This window comes from Anopheles ziemanni (genome assembly GCF_943734765.1).
Source record: "Anopheles ziemanni chromosome X unlocalized genomic scaffold, idAnoZiCoDA_A2_x.2 X_unloc_21, whole genome shotgun sequence".
Lineage (NCBI taxonomy): Eukaryota > Metazoa > Arthropoda > Insecta > Diptera > Culicidae > Anopheles > Anopheles ziemanni.
In genome coordinates this window covers 52,501-66,387 of record NW_026689787.1, presented here as the reverse complement: position 1 = coordinate 66,387, position 13,887 = coordinate 52,501, and the positions used below count along the sequence as shown (strand labels likewise).

Sequence of the window (13,887 nt, the reverse complement as noted above, 5' to 3'; positions counted from 1 at the left end):
CGGACTTAGTCGATTTTTCATAAAGTCTAAGAAAAACATATGTTAGGATGCTGCGAGATGAATGGGATGCTGCATGGAGATGCATCTTAATCTCCTACATCTCCCATCTTAATACAGCATCCCTACTTAAAGGCATCTCGGACTTAGTCGATTTTTCATAAATTCATAGAAATTCATATGTTAGGATGCTGCGAGATGAATGGGATGCTGCATGGAGATGTATCTTGATCTTCTTTATCTCCCATCTTAATACAGCATCCCTACTTAAAGGCATCTCTGACTTAGTCGATTTTTCATAAATTCTAAGAAATTCATATGTTAGGATGCTGCGAGATGAATGGGATGCTGCATGGAGATGAATCTTGATCTTCTTCATCTCCCATCTTAAAACAGCATCCCTACTTAAAGGCATCTCGGACTTAGTCGATTTTTCATAAATTCTAGGAAATTCATATGTTAGGATGCTGGGAGATGAATGAGATGCTGCATGGAGATGAATCTTGATCTCCTACATCTCCCATCTTAATACAGCATCCCTACTTAAAGCCATCTCGGACTTAGTCGATTTTTCATAAATTCATAGAAATTCATATGTTAGGATGCTGCGAGATGAATGGGATGCTGCATGGAGATGAATCTTGATCTTCTTCATCTCCCATCTTAAAACAGCATCCCTACTTAAAGGCATCTCGGACTTAGTCGATTTTTCATAAATTCTAAGAAATTCATATGTTTGGATGCTTCGAGATGAATTGGATGCTGCATGGAGATGAATCTTGATCTTCGTCATCTCCCATCTCGATACAGCATCCCTACTTAAAGGCATCTCGGACTTAGTCGATTTTTCATAAATTCTAAGGAAAACATATGTTAGGGTGCTGCGAGATGAATGGGATGCTGCATGGAGATGAATCTTGATCTCCTACATCTCCCATCTTAATACAGCATCCCTACTTAAAGGCATCTCGGACTTAGTCGATTTTTCATAAATTCTAAGGAAAACATATGTTAGGGTGCTGCGAGATGAATGGGATGCTGCATGGAGATGAATCTTGATCTTCTTCATCTCCCATCTTAATACAGCATCCCTACTTAAAGGCATCTCGGACTTAGTCGATTTTTCATAAATTCTAAGAAATTCATATGTAAGGATGCTGCGAGATGAATGGGATGCTGCATGGAGATGAATCTTGATCTTCTCAATCTCCCATCTTACTACAGCATCCCTACTTAAAGGCATCTCGGACTTAGTCGATTTTTCATAAATTCTAAAAAAAACATATGTTAGGATGCTGCGAGATGAATGGGATGCTGCATGGAGATGAATCTTGATCTTCTTCATCTCTCATCTTAATACAGCATCCCTACTTAAAGGCATCTCGGACTTAGTCGATTTTTCGTAAATTCTAAGAAAAACATATGTTAGGATGCTGCGAGATGAATGGGATGCTGCATGGAGATGAATCTTGATCTTCTCCATCTCCCATCTTAATACAGCATCCCTTCTTAAAGGCATCTCGGACTTAGTCGATTTTTCATAAATTCTAAGAAAAACAAATGTTAGGATGCTGCGAGATGAATGGGATGCTGCATGAAGATGAATCTTGATCTTCTTCATCTCCCATTTTAATACAGCATCCCTACTTAAAGGCATCTCTGACTTAGTCGATTTTTCATAAATTCTAAGAAAAACATATGTTAGGATGCTGGAAGATGAATGGGATGCTGCATGGAGATGAATCTTGATCTTCTTCATCTCTCATCTTAATACAGCATCCCTACTCAAAGGCATCTCGGACTTAGTCGATTTTTCATAAATTCTAAGAAAAACATATGTTAGGATGCTGCGAGATGAATGGGATGCTGCATGGAGATGTATCTTGATCTTCTTTATCTCCCATCTTAATACAGCATCCCTACTTAAAGGCATCTCTGACTTAGTCGATTTTTCATAAATTCTAAGAAATTCATATGTTAGGATGCTGCGAGATGAATGGGATGCTGCATGGAGATGAATCTTGATCTCCTACATCTCCCATCTCAATACAGCATCCCTACTTAAAGGCATCTCGGACTTAGTCGATTTTTCATAAATTCATAGAAATTCATATGTTAGGATGCTGGGAGATGAATGGGATGCTGCATGGAGATGAATCTTGATCTCCTACATCTCCCATCTTAATACAGCATCCCTACTTAAAGCCATCTCGGACTTAGTCGATTTTTCATAAATTCTAAGAAATTCATATGTTAGGATGCTGGGAGATGAATGAGATGCTGCATGGAGATGAATCTTGATCTTCTTCATCTCCCATCTTAATACAGCATCCCTACTTAAAGGCATCTCGGACTTAGTCGATTTTTCATAAATTCATAGAAATTCATATGTTAGGATGCTGCGAGATGAATGGGATGCTGCATGGAGATGCATCTTGATCTCCTACATCTCCCATCTTAATACAGCATCCCTACTTAAAGCCATCTCGGACTTAGTCGATTTTTCATAAATTCTAAGAAATTCATATGTTAGGATGCTGGGAGATGAATGGGATGCTGCATGGAGATGAATCTTGATCTTCTCCATCTCCCATCTTAATACAGCATCCCTACTTAAAGGCATCTCGGACTTAGTCGATTTTTCATAAATTCTAAGAAATTCATATGTTAGGATGCTGGGAGATAAATGGGATGCTGCATGGAGATGAATCTTGATCTCCTACATCTCCCATCTCAATACAGCATCCCTACTTAAAGGCATCTCGGACTTAGTCGATTTTTCATAATTTCATAGAAATTCATATGTTAGGATGCTGCGAGATGAATGGGATGCTGCATGGAGATGAATCTTGATCTCCTACATCTCCCATCTCAATACAGCATCCCTACTTAAAGGCATCTCGGACTTAGTCGATTTTTCATAAATTCTAAGAAATTCATATGTTAGGATGCTGGGAGATGAATGGGATGCTGCATGGAGATGAATCTTGATCTTCTTCATCTCCCATCTTAATACAGCATCCCTACTTAAAGGCATCTCGGACTTAGTCGATTTTTCATAAATTCTAAGAAATTCATATGTTAGGATGCTGCGAGATGAATGGGATGCTGCATGGAATTGAATCTTGATCTTCTTCATCTCCCATCTTAATACAGCATCCCTACTTAAAGGCATCTCGGACTTAGTCGATTTTTCATAAATTCTAAGAAATTCATATGTTAGGATGCTGCGAGATGAATGGGATGCTGCATGGAGATGAATCTTGATCTTCTTCATCTCCCATCTTAATACAGCATCAATACTTAAAGGCATCTCGGACTTAGTCGATTTTTCATAAATTCTAAGAAAAACATATGTTAGGATGCTGCGAGATGAATGGGATGCTGCATGGAGATGAATCTTGATCTCCTACATCTCCCATCTTAATACAGCATCCTCACTTAAAGGCATCTCAGACTTAGTCGATTTTTCATAAATTCTAAGAAAATCATATGTTAGGATGCTGCGAGATGAATGGGATGCTGCATGGAGATGAATCTTGATCTCCTACATCTCCCATCTCAATACAGCATCCCTACTTAAAGGCATCTCGGACTTAGTCGATTTTTCATAAATTCTAAGAAAAACATATGTTTGGATGCTGCGAGATGGATGGGATGCTACATGGAGATGAATCTTGATCTTCTTCATCTCCCATCTTAATACAGCATCCCTACTTAAAGGCATCTCGGACCTAGTCGATTTTTCATAAATTCATAGAAAAACATATGTTAGGATGCTTGGAGATGAATGGGATGCTGCATGGAGATGAATCTTGATCTTCATCATCTCCCATCTTAATACAGCATCCCTACTTAAAGGCTTCTCGGACTTAGTCGATTTTTCATAAATTCTAAGAAAAACATATGTTAGGATGCTGCGAGATGAATGGGATGCTGCCTGAAGATGAATCTTGATCTTCATCATCTCCCATCTTAATACAGCATCCCTATTTAAAGGCATCTCGGACTAAGTCGATTTTTCATAAATTCTAAGAAAAACATATGTTAGGATGCTGCGAGATGAATGGGATGCTGCTTGGAGATGAATCTTGATCTTCTTCATCTCCCATCTTAATACAGCATCCCTACTTACAGGCATCTCGGACTTAGTCGATTTTTCATAAATTCTAAGAAAAACATATGTTAGGATGCTGCGAGATGAATGGGATGCTGCATGGAGATGAATCTTGATCTTTTTCATCTCCCATCTTAATACAGCATCCCTACGTAAAGGCATCTTGGACTTAGTCGATTTTTCATAAATTCTAAGAAAAACATATGTTAGGATGCTGGGAGATGAATTAGATGCTGCATGGAGATGAATCTTGATCTTCTTCATCTCCCATCTTAATACAGCATCCCTACTTAAAGGCATCTCGGACTTAGTCGATTTTTCATAAATTCTAAGAAATTCATATGTTAGGATGCTGCGAGATGAATGGGATGCTGCATGGAGATGAATCTTGATCTTCTTCATCTCCCATCTTAATACAGCATCAATACTTAAAGGCATCTCGGACTTAGTCGATTTTTCATAAATTCTAAGAAAAACATATGTTAGGATGCTGCGAGATGAATGGGATGCTGCATGGAGATGAATCTTGATCTCCTACATCTCCCATCTTAATACAGCATCCTCACTTAAAGGCATCTCAGACTTAGTCGATTTTTCATAAATTCTAAGAAAATCATATGTTAGGATGCTGCGAGATGAATGGGATGCTGCATGGAGATGAATCTTGATCTCCTACATCTCCCATCTCAATACAGCATCCCTACTTAAAGGCATCTCAGACTTAGTCGATTTTTCATACATTCTAAGAAAAACATATGTTAGGATGCTGCGAGATGAATGGGATGCTGCATGGAGATGAATCTTGATCTTCTCCATCTCCCATCTTAATACAGCATCCCTACTTAAAGGCATCTCGGACCTAGTCGATTTTTCATAAATTCATAGAAAAACATATGTTAGGATGCTTGGAGATGAATGGGATGCTGCATGGAGATGAATCTTGATCTTCATCATCTCCCATCTTAATACAGCATCCCTACTTAAAGGCTTCTCGGACTTAGTCGATTTTTCATAAATTCTAAGAAAAACATATGTTAGGATGCTGCGAGATGAATGGGATGCTGCCTGAAGATGAATCTTGATCTTCATCATCTCCCATCTTAATACAGCATCCCTATTTAAAGGCATCTCGGACTAAGTCGATTTTTCATAAATTCTAAGAAAAACATATGTTAGGATGCTGCGAGATGAATGGGATGCTGCTTGGAGATGAATCTTGATCTTCTTCATCTCCCATCTTAATACAGCATCCCTACTTACAGGCATCTCGGACTTAGTCGATTTTTCATAAATTCTAAGAAAAACATATGTTAGGATGCTGCGAGATGAATGGGATGCTGCATGGAGATGAATCTTGATCTTCTTCATCTCCCATCTTAATACAGCATCCCTACTTAAAGGCATCTCGGACTTAGTCGATTTTTCGCAAATTCTATGAAAAACATATGTTAGGATGCTGGGAGATGAATGGGATGCTGCATGGAGATGAATCTTGATCTTCTTCATCTCCCATCTTAATACAGCATCCCTACTTAGAGGCATCTCGGACTTAGTCGATTTTTCATAAATTCTAAGAAAAACATATGTTAGGATGCTGCGAGATAAATGGGATGCTGCATGGAGATGAATCTTGATCTTCATCATCTCCCATCTTAATACAGCATCCCTACTTAGAGGCATCTCGGACTTAGTCGATTTTTCATAAATTCTAAGAAAAACATATGTTAGGATGCTGCGAGATGAATGGGATGCTGCATGGAGATGAATCTTGATCTTCTTCATCTCCCATCTTAATACAGCATCCCTACTTACAGGCATCTCGGACTTAGTCGATTTTTCATAAATTCTAAGAAAAACATATGTTAGGATGCTGGGAGATGAATGGGATGCTGCATGGAGATGAATCTTGATCTTTTTCATCTCCCATCTTAATACAGCATCCCTACGTAAAGGCATCTTGGACTTAGTCGATTTTTCATAAATTCTAAGAAAAACATATGTTAGGATGCTGGGAGATGAATTAGATGCTGCATGGAGATGAATCTTGATCTTCTTCATCTCCCATCTTAATACAGCATCCCTACTTAAAGGCATCTTGGACTTAGTCGATTTTTCATTAATTCTAAGAAAAACATATGTTAGGATGCTGGGAGATGAATGGGATGCTGCATGGAGATGAATCTTGATCTTTTTCATCTCCCATCTTAATACAGCATCCCTACTTAAAGGCATCTTGGACTTAGTCGATTTTTCATAAATTCTAAGAAAAACATATGTTAGGATGCTGGGAGATGAATGGGATGCTGCATGGAGATAAATCTTGATCTTCTTCATCTCCAATCTTAATACAGCATCCCTACTTAAAGGCATCTCGGACTTAGTCGATTTTTCATAAATTCTAAGAAAAACATATGTTAGGATGATGCGAGATGAATGGGATGCTGCATGAAGATGAATCTAGATCTTCTACATCTCTCATCTCAATACAGCATCCTTACTTAAAGCCATCTCGGACTTAGTCGATTTTTCATAAATTCATAGAAATTCATATGTTAGGATGCTGCGAGATGAATGGGATGCTGCATGGAGATGAATCTTGATCTCCTACATCTCTCATCTCAATACAGCATCCCTACTTAAAGGCATCTCAGACTTAGTCGATTTTTCATAAATTCATAGAAATTCATATGTAAGGATGCTGGGAGATGAATGGGATCCTGCATGGAGATGAATCTTGATCTCCTACATCTCCCATCTTAATACAGCATCCCTACTTAAAGGCATCTCGGACTTAGTCGATTTTTCATAAATTCATAGAAATTCATATGTTAGGATGCTGGGAGATGAATGGGATGCTGCATGGAGATGAATCTGGATCTCCTACATCTCCCATCTCCCTTCTACGAGGATCAAGTGGAGGGCAAGTCTGGTGCCAGCAGCCGCGGTAATTCCAGCTCCACTAGCGTATATTAAAATTGTTGCGGTTAAAACGTTCGAAGTTGATACTTGTCCAACACAGTCCGGCTCCGCCGACCCGGTCAACCCGTGGTCGGTGGGCCAAGTCGGAATCTGGTTGCGACTCAATGGTGTGGTAGGGCACCAAGTCTGTGTCATGGTGTGCCCTTCAACGGGTGCAAGTGTAACATAGAGCTCGACCGCTCACGTTTACCTTGAACAAATTAGAGTGCTTAAAGCAGGGTGCCCAAACGCCCTAGAATAATCTTGCATGGAATAATGGAATACGACCTTGGTCTAATCTTTCATTGGTTTGTACTCAGACCGGAGGTAATGATTAACAGAAGTAGTTGGGGACACTAGTATTACGGCGCGAGAGGTGAAATTCGTAGACCGTCGTAAGACTAACTAAAGCGAAGGCATTTGTCAAGGATGCTTTCTTTAATCAAGAACGAAAGTTAGAGGATCGAAGGCGATTAGATACCGCCCTAGTTCTAACCGTAAACGATGCCAACTAGCAATTGGGAGACGCTACAACCAGGTGCTCTCAGTAGCTTCCGGGAAACCAAAGTCAGGTTCCGGGGGAAGTATGGTTGCAAAGTTGAAACTTAAAGGAATTGACGGAAGGGCACCACAATGAAATGGAGCTTGCGGTTCAATTTGACTCAACACGGGAAAACTTACCAGGTCCGAACTTATGGAGGTGAGACAGATTAATAGCTCTTTCTCAAATTTAAGGGTAGTGGTGCATGGCCGTTCTTAGTTCGTGGATTGATTTGTCTGGTTAATTCCGATAACGAACGTGACTCACATATGCTAACTAGAACGCAGTCAGCGTTAATGCGTCGATGCCGATTGGAACGGGTTAGGACCTTTCGGTGGAGTATGACCTGACACCTTCGCTGTTCGTGTGCGCAAGTGCACTTACGGTACGCTGCTTAGCAGGACAATTTGTGTTTAGCAAAATGAGATCGAGCGATAACAGGTCCGTGATGCCCTTAGATGTTCTGGGCTACACGCGTGCTACAATGTGGGTAGCAGCGTGTCTCCTATTCCGAGAGGAACGGGAAATCACTCAAATACTCACTTAGTAGGGATTATGGATTGCAATGGTCCATATGAACTCGGAACTTCTAGTAAGTGCTGGTCATCAGCCAGCGTTGAATACGTCCCTGCCCTTTGTACACACCGCCCGTCGCTACTACCGATGGATTATTTAGTGAGGTCTTTGGAGATGATCGTTCGCTGGATCCTCGTGAACCGCGTCTGCTTTATCGAAGTTGACCGAACTTGATGATTTAGAGGAAGTAAAAGTCGTAACAAGGTTTCCGTAGGTGAACCTGCGGAAGGATCATTAGTGGCCAAGTGATCCTTCCAGAAGTCCGAACCTGCGGGTTGAGACTTCGGCACAAGTTGCCATATGATAATTGACGAAACACTATAGAAGTCCGAACCTGCGGGTTGAGACTCAGGCACAAGTTGCCATATGAAAGTTGACGAAACACTAACAAGTCCGAACCTGCGGGTTGAGACTTAGGCACACGTTGCCTTATACATGACTTCGAACAAATACACAAGTCCGAACCTGCGGGTTGAGACTTAGGCACAAGTTGCCTTATACATGACTTCGAACAAATACACAAGTCCGAACCTGCGGGTTGAGACTTAGGCACAAGTTGCCATATGAAAGTTGACGAAACACTAACAAGTCCGAACCTGCGGGTTGAGACTTAGGCACACGTTGCCTTATACATGACTTCGAACAAATACACAAGTCCGAACCTGCGGGTTGAGACTTAGGCACAAGTTGCCTTATACATACATTGGCCAAATAAACAGAAGTCCGAACCTGCGGGTTGAGACTTAGGCACAAGTTGCCATATTATATTCGATCAAACACTAAGTAGTCCGAACCTGCGGGTTGAGACTCAAGACCGTAACAAGATGTCACTATACAAGTCCGAACCTAAGGGTTGAGACTTAATGCGATCTAGATACCAAGTTGACATCCAATACCTGTTGAGCAAAACCAAAGATTCCCTGTTCTCGAATGATTACACTATATAACAGGGAATCATGAAGAAATCAAGCAAGCGTGAAACAAAGTCATCACTTGGGCATGCTCGATAGCCAACCACATGACCTTAACCTAAGAGAGCATGCAAACCACATGATACCTATAAACGATTAACCCGCCCTAGTTCAATCGTTCACCAAGTGATGACTTCAGTATGGCTAAGAGAAAAACTTTTAAATGGGAAAAACTCTAAGTCCGAACCTCCGGGTTGAGACTTTCCGCGTCCGGAGGTACGCGTACCGCCTACCCGAAAGATGGTGAATCAGGGGTGTCCGATCAGCAATGGTCGGATGCCCCGTCGTAGTCCAACTATGACAATCAAAGTCAAGACCTCCGGGTTGAGACTTTCCGCGTCCGGAGGTACGCGTACCGCCTACCCGAAAGATGGTGTGCTTCTGGGGTATTCGATGAGTCGGATACCCCGTCGTAGTCCAACTATGACAATACAAAGTCAAGACCTCCGGGTTGAGACTTCCGCGTCGGAGGTGCGCGCACCGCCTACCCGAAAGATGATGAATCAGGGGTGTTCGATCAGCAATGGTCGGATGCCCCGTCGTAGTCCAACTATGACAATCAAAGTCAAGACCTCCGGGTTGAGACTTTCCGCGAGTACAAGCATAAAGGAACACGGACCAAGCCGTACCGAGAGAATCGGTACTAGAGCCCTTGTGGTTCTACATTGAGAGAGCCCTCGTGGTTCTCATTAGGGGCTTTATGCAAGTCGTACTCAATACTGTGGTGTGAAGTATAAAGTAGTCCTCGCCTGGTCCACGCTGCTTCGGCGGTCCTGGGTAAGATAGTTCATTCTAGCTTGCCCTATAGTGGAATGAGGACACTTAATGCTTCGTCTTTTAGCGGCGGCTAGACTCCTCCTCACGGGGAACGAGTTGACGCACACAGCGGCGGCTTACGCACTATGGCAATCATGGATGCCTGAAGATTCCGTGAAGTTCTCCCCTGGTCCACGCTGCCTCGGCAGTCCTGGGTAAAATGGAATATTTCCAGCTTGCCCTATAGTGGAAGAGGACTATCCAACAATACAAAGTCAAGACCTCCGGGTTGAGACTTTCCGCGTCGGTGGTGTCGCGCACCGCCTATCCGAAAGATGGTGTAACAGGGGTGTTCGATCAGCAATGGTCGGATGCCCCGTCATAGTCCAACTATGACAACCAAAGTCAAGACCTCCGGGTTGAGACTTTCCGCGTCCGGAGGTACGCGTACCGCCTACCCGAAAGATGGTGTGCTTCTGGGGTATTCGATGAGTCGGATACCCCGTCGTAGTCCAACTATGACAATACAAAGTCAAGACCTCCGGGTTGAGACTTCCGCGTCGGAGGTGCGCGCACCGCCTACCCGAAAGATGATGAATCAGGGGTGTTCGATCAGCAATGGTCGGATGCCCCGTCGTAGTCCAACTATGACAATCAAAGTCAAGACCTCCGGGTTGAGACTTCCGCGTCCGGAGGTACGCGTACCGCCTACCCGAAAGATGGTGAATCAGGGGTGTTCGATCAGCAATGGTCGGATGCCCCGTCGTAGTCCAACTATGACAATCAAAGTCAAGACCTCCGGGTTGAGACTTTCTAAGAGTACAAGCATAAAGGAACACGGACCAAGCCGTACCGAGAGAATCGGTACTAGAGCCCTCGTGGTTCTACATTGAGAGAGCCCTCGTGGTTCTCATTAGGGGCTTTATGCAAGTCGTACTCAATACTGTGGTGTGAAGTATAAAGTATAGAGTCCTCCACTGGTCCACGCTGCTCCGGCGGTCCTGGGTAAGATAGTTCATTCTAGCTTGCCCTATGTGGAAGAGGACTCAATACCCTACCTGTTGAGCTTGAAACAAAGTCATCACTTGGGCATGCTCATATTGCCATACACAATTACATTATATTCGAATGAGCATGCAAGCGACCCTATATAGACCGAACCAAAACGATAGATACCGCCGTAGTTCACCCCCACCAAGTGATGACTTCAGTATGGCTAGTGTGTGAAGTATAAAGTATAGTCCTCATCTGGTCCACGCTGCTTCGGCGGTCCTGGGTAAGATAGTTAGTTCTAGCTTGCCCTATGTGGAAGAGGACACAATACTTAATACTTAGAGTACAAGCATAAAGGAACACGGACCAAGCCGTACCGAGAGAATCGGTACTAGAGCCCTCGCGGTTCTACATTGTGAGCCCTCGTGGTTCAAACTAGATACTTTATGCAAGGCGTACTCAAAACTGTGGTGTGAAGTATAAAGTATAGTCCTCATCTGGTCCACGCTGCTTCGGCGGTCCTGGGTAAGATAGTTAATTCTAGCTTGCCCTATGTGGAAGAGGACACAATACTTAATACTGTGGTGTAATGGACAAGGTATAGTCCTCCACTGGTCCACGCTGCTCCGGCGGTCCTGGGTAAGATAGTTCATTCTAGCTTGCCCTATGTGGAAGAGGACTCAATACCCTACCTGTTGAGCTTGAAACAAAGTCATCACTTGGGCATGCTCATATTGCCATACAATATTCCATTATCTACTAATGAGCATGCAGCTATATGATTATAACCTGTAAACGATTACCCCGCCGTAGTTCAGCGCTTCAACCAAGTGAAGACTTCAGTATGGCTAGTGTGTGAAGTATAAAGTATAGTCCTCCCCTGGTCCACACTGCTTCGGCGGTCCTGGGTAAGATAGTTAGTTCTAGCTTGCCCTATGGTGGAAGAGGACACCATACTTAATACTGTGGTGTAATGAACAAAGTATAGTCCTCCACTGGTCCACGCTGCTTTGCAGTCCTGGGTAAGATAGTTAATTCTAGCTTGCCCTATGTGGAAGAGGGCATACAAGACAAAGTATAGTTCTCCCCTGGTCCACGCTGCTTCGGCGGTCCTGGGTAAGATAGTTAATTCTAGCTTGCCCTATGTGGAAGAGAGCATACATGAACCAAGAACGAAGGTTATGATCGAGGAATGATTCGACAACTAACCGATGGTATGAAATGTGAAGAATTCAAGCAAGCACACAATCAAGTCATCACTTGGGCATGCTCGATAGCCAACCCTATGACATTAACCTAGTAGAGCATGCGAAAACCAATATATATGTAAACGATGCCCCTCCCTAGTTCAGCGCTTCAACCAAGTGATGACTTCAGAATGGCTAAATCAAATCGGTTCAAAACATACCATCGGTACCCTATTGAAACACACAAGTCGATATCAAACCTCATGATTGTGTAGTCCTCCACTGGTCCACGCCGCTTCGGCGGTCCTGGGTAAGATAGTTCATTCTAGCTTGCCCTATGTGGAAGAGGGCACATTACTCAATACTGTGGTGTTATGAACAAAGTATAGTCCTCCACTGGTCCACGCTGCTCCGGCGGTCCTGGGTAAGATAGTTCATTCTAGCTTGCCCTATGTGGAAGAGGGCATACAAGACAAAGTATAGTTCTCCCCTGGTCCACGCTGCTTCGGCGGTCCTGGGTAAGATAGTTAATTCTAGCTTGCCCTATGTGGAAGAGAGCATACATGAACCAAGAACGAAGGTTATGATCGAGGAATGATTCGACAACTAACCGATGGTATGAAATGTGAAGAATTCAAGCAAGCACACAATCAAGTCATCACTTGGGCATGCTCGATAGCCAACCCTATGACATTAACCTAGTAGAGCATGCGAAAACCAATATATATGTAAACGATGCCCCTCCCTAGTTCAGCGCTTCAACCAAGTGATGACTTCAGAATGGCTAAATCAAATCGGTTCAAAACATACCATCGGTACCCTATTGAAACACACAAGTCGATATCAAACCTCATGATTGTGTAGTCCTCCACTGGTCCACGCCGCTTCGGCCGTCCTGGGTAAAATGGAACATTCCAGCTTGCCCTATGTGGAAGAGGGCACATTACTCAATACTGTGGTGTGAAGTATAAAGTTCAGTTCTCCCCTGGTCCACGCTGCTTCGGCGGTCCTGGGTAAGATAGTTCATTCTAGCTTGCCCTATGTGGAAGAGGACACTTCATACTTCGTCTCTAAGCGGCGGCTTGACTCCTCCCTACGGGGAACGGGTTTACGCGCACAGCGGCGGCTTACGCACTATGGCAGTCATGGATGCCTTACGTTTCTATGAAAAGTGTGTTCCTCCCCTGGTCCACGCTGCTTCGGCAGTCCTGGGTAAGATAGTTAGTTCTAGCTTGCCCTATGTGGAAGAGGACACGTAGACTTACTGTGGTGTGAAGTATAAAGTTCAGTTCTCCCCTGGTCCACGCCGCTTCGGCCGTCCTGGGTAAAATGGATTCATCCAGCTTGCCCTATGTGGAATGAGGACACTTTATGCTTCGTCTCTAAGCGGCGGCTTGCTCCTCCCTACGGGGAACGGGTATACGCGCACAGCGGCGGCTTACGTTATGGCAGTCATGGATGCCTTACGTTTCCATGAAAAGTGTGTTCCTCCCCTGGTCCACGCTGCTTCGGCAGTCCTGGGTAAGATAGTTAGTTCTAGCTTGCCCTATGTGGAAGAGGACACGTAGACTTACTGTGGTGTGAAGTATAAGGTTCAGTTCTCCCCTGGTCCACGCCGCTTCGGCCGTCCTGGGTAAAATGGATTCATCCAGCTTGCCCTATGTGGAATGAGGACACTTTATGCTTCGTCTCTAAGCGGCGGCTTGCTCCTCCCTACGGGGAACGGGTATACGCGCACAGCGGCGGCTTACGCAAGTTAGTCACCCTCGGCAGTGGATCACTCGGCTCATG

The 13,887-nt window shown here is 43.6% G+C and overlaps 1 non-coding gene across 1 annotated transcript in view; it reads left to right on the top strand.

Moving 5' to 3' along the window:
- Positions 1-13,857: 13,857 nt before the first annotated feature.
- LOC131291961 (5.8S ribosomal RNA) overlaps positions 13,858-13,887 on the top strand; it is a 155-nt gene continuing 125 nt past the window's right edge. Inside the window, exon 1 of the ribosomal RNA XR_009189691.1 lies at positions 13,858-13,887. This exon is cut by the window's right edge and continues 125 nt beyond it. This is a non-coding gene — a ribosomal RNA (5.8S ribosomal RNA).